The sequence below is a fragment of the Amblyraja radiata genome, chromosome 38 (genome assembly GCF_010909765.2).
Source record: "Amblyraja radiata isolate CabotCenter1 chromosome 38, sAmbRad1.1.pri, whole genome shotgun sequence".
Lineage (NCBI taxonomy): Eukaryota > Metazoa > Chordata > Chondrichthyes > Rajiformes > Rajidae > Amblyraja > Amblyraja radiata.
Window position 1 is genome coordinate 14,727,159 of NC_045993.1, and position 4,045 is coordinate 14,731,203.

Genomic DNA, 4,045 nt, shown 5'->3' on the forward strand with positions numbered 1-4,045 from the left:
ATCCGACATTTTCGGAGGCTATACAAATTGTTTTCTACAGTCTATACATTTCTCAAATCTGTCCCCCACCCGTGCCGCTCATGTGGCACCCTGGAGTGGGATACCTTCCCTTATTTTGAGGTAACTTTGATGGAAGGAGAGGGGAATTCGCTAGGTTAGACTGGTAAATGATACTTAAAGGGTCTGAAGAAGGGTCTCAACCTGAAACGCCACCTATTCCTTCGCTCCATAGATGCTGCCTTACCCGCTGAATTTCTCCAGCATTTTTGTAGGTTTACATGAGGTACCCCCTCATCCTTCTCAACTCCAGTGAGTACAGGCCCAGAGCCTTCAAATGCTCCTCACAGGTTGACCCAATCATCCGCAGGATCATTCTTGTAAACCTGCTCTGGACCCTCTCCAACACCAGCACATCCTTCCTGAGGTATGGGGCCCAAACTTCATCTACCTCTGTTGCCACCTACATGGATCATTGGAATTGTACAGGCCCCACTGTTCATCAATACTCTCTAGAGCCCTACCATTCACTATTTAGTTTAAAGATACAGCATGAAAACAGGCCCTTCGGCCCACTGAGTCCACGCCGACCATCAATTGCCCATTCAAACTATTTCTATGTTAACAAATTTTCTCATCCACTCTCTGCACACAAGGGGCAATTTACAGTGGACCAATCAACCTACAAACCTGCATGTCTTTGGGATGTGGAAGGAAACCAGAGCACCTGGAGGAAACCCACACGGTCACAGGGAGAATGCGCAAACTCCATGCAGACAGCATCCAGGGTCAGGAACGAACTTGGTTCTCTGGCGCTGTGTGGCAGCAGCTCTGGCTCTGCGTCTAGGTGCTTCCTCTGTGTACATACTAACATTATTATTCCATCCAAAAACATCACCTCACAATTACCATCTGCTGTTGCAATGCCTCTGTTACCGCTGGGCAGTTCTGGTCTGTGAAATGATGCATGGCCGTGGAAGTCATAATGACATCCTTGGCATTCAACCATCAAAGAGGCTGCAATATGGGAGAAAAATATTCAAATTGGTCTGGGCGGTTAACAAAGCATTTCATGAAGCACACAGCGTACACAGCCGGGAAGTTACATTTATAAGGCATTATATGAAGCCTGGCTTGAGTCCTGTGCCCAGTTCCAAATATTCAGGTACAGAATGATTGTGAGGTTTGGAGAGGGCTCAGAGTAGCAATGTTACAAAATTTTGAGATTTAAAAAACAAGTCTGCAATTTATCCCATCAGATAAAGCATAAAAAGAAGTTTAATTTGACACCTAATTCACTTTCATATCTTCAGTATTTAAAAAGTTATGGCCATTTTCATACTCGGAAATTAGCATCTTATTGATTTAAAACCCTATTGATTTTCCATTGACTTAACACAAAAGTTGTGATCAAGGACAGTGAAGGCCATAACTTTATTAAAAAATTAAGAGAACTGAAAGACATTTTCAGTTATTGTAGATTGAAGCATTCTGAAACAAATATTAAACAATCTTACTTGGATGACCTGAAATTAAACCATATAATTAGTTAGTTACCCAATTGTAGCTAATTCCAAAATTCAATTACTAGATCTAAACATCTATCCATTTCTTAAGAAAAGATTAACATTTTTAAATAGCCTAAGTGTGCAAAGAACATTCACACAAGAATTCACAATAAAACATGATTTTAAAATCTCATTGACATTAATTTATAGGCCAAATGGAAGGGATTTAGTGTTCAATTTCTGTAAATTAATGGCAATTTAAATCAGCTTGCGAGTGGGTTTTTCTGGAACACGATGGTTTGGAACGTTGCCATTACGGTGAATTTGAAGCCCATATGCGACATGAAAGATAATGCGGGTTTGAATGGGCCCCCAAGTCACGTACTCGCAACTTAAAATTTTGAATAAAGGGATCTTAAGAAGCACTTTTTAATGTAAAAATAAACAACCTACCTTGCGTTGTCCCCTACATAAGATCCGTCCCGTTGTCGGCGTTCGCGGCTTTAGAGGATGATTTTTAATCTACTATAACAATTAAATAACCCAATTTAGTTTAAAAATAGCTGCAGCGAACGAATGTCGCAGCGATTTTTCATCAGCAACTAAGCAGGCTGAACAACATCGATTTCAATAGCCTAGAGAAAATCGCTTTTTAAACCCGCCCCCTCTCAAAGGCGACAAAGTCGCATACACGGCAGCGACAGAATTGCAGCGTCGCTGAAGGTAAGTTTTGCAACATACCTACTCCGAGGGATTTATAGGAGCTCTCGAGAGATGAGGAATTATGTGTGGCAGACGCAAAATGCTGGAGTAACTCAGCGGGCCAGGCAACATCCCTGGAGAGAAGGAATGGTGACATTTCAGGTCAAGACCATTCTTGTGTGTGTGGGTGGGAAAGGGAAGCCGAGGATGTTTCCTTAGAGCTGAGGGGCAAGAGGAGCAGTAACAGCACTGTGGTGCAGCTTGTGGAGCCACCTTTTCGCAGCTCCTCTGACCCCGGTTCAATCCTGACCTCGGGTGCTGCCTGTGTGGAGTTTGCACGCTCTCCTTCTGAATGTGTGAGTTCCCTTTGGTTGCATCAGGGAAGCAGTCTCAGCTGTGAAGGGTGTGATTGCGATAACCAGAAGGTATTGATTTAAGGTGATTGAATGAAGAAATGAAGACAAACATTGGAAGTACATTTTACATGAAGGGGCGAGCACTTGAAATAGCACACAAAATGGGTAGGAAGGAACTGCAGATGCTGGTTTAAACCGAAGATTTATATAATTAAAAGTCTCATCTTGACCACTTCCTGTTTGCACTGCATATTGATTTTAGACAAGAGGATTTTTCCCATCGATGAAAAATAAAAGTGTTTAATAAATGTTGAGATTCTCTCTCCTGTCAATCACCGCCATGAAGGCCACTCCCCTTCTGGTGGGAGGGGTGAGGGACTATAAAACCCGGACGTGTGGGCGTGGCTCAGTCTCTGCAAGATGGGGAGGGAGAGGTCACCTTGGTGGCCTTGCACCCTGCTTGAAATGGTAGGAAACTGCTTTAGAATTTGGTGGCCTTGTTCCCTGCTTGAAATGGTAGGAAACTGCTTTTAAATTTCAAGTTCAAGTTCAAGTGAGTTTATTGTCATGTGTCCCTGTATGGGACAATGAAATTCTTGCTTTGCTTAAGCAAACAGAAAAATAGTAAGGCATTTACTACAGTACAGATAAATGTGTCCATACACCATGATATAAATTGGGTGGCCTTGCACCCTGCTTGAAATGGTAGGTGACTTCATTTAAATTTGGTGGCCTGCACTCTGCTTGAAATGGAATTTCAAGGAATAGCCGTAAGTCAACTGTCAACCCACCAGCCGTGAGTTTGTGAGCTGCCAGCACACCAGGCTTGACTGACTGTGCTGCCAGCCCAAGAATCCATTCGGCCCACAATGTCCATACGAGCCTTCTGGAAACCAGTTCCTTCAGCCCACAACACCCATATTAGTGCTCCAGAAAGCCCCCCTCCCAATATTGGAATTGGTGGAGAGGTGGAATATTGTGTTGGGGGACCAGCCCTCCCATGTGAACATGGGACCCAATGGGTGCCACTTAGTCTAGTAGTCTAGTAGACACATAAAGCTGGAGTAACTCAGTGGGACAGGCAGCATGTCTGGAGAGAAGGAATGCACGTTTCGGGCCGAGACAGTTCTTCAGACTGAAAGTCACGGGAAAGGGAAACGAGAGATATAGATGATGATGTAGAGAGATATAGAACAATGAATGAAAGATATGCAAAAAAGTAATAACGATGAAGGAAACGGGCCATTGTTAGCTGTTTGCTGGGTGAAACGAGAAGCTGGTGCGACTTGGGTGGGGGAGGGATGGAGAGAGAGAGGGAATACCGGGGTTACTTGAAGTTAGAGAAATCAATATTCTGGGCTGTAAGATGCCCAAGCAAAATATGAGATGCTGTTCCTCCAGTTTGCATTTAGCTTCAATGTCACAATGGAGGAGACCGAGGACAGAAAGGTCTGCGCGGGAATGGGAAGGAGAATTAAAGTG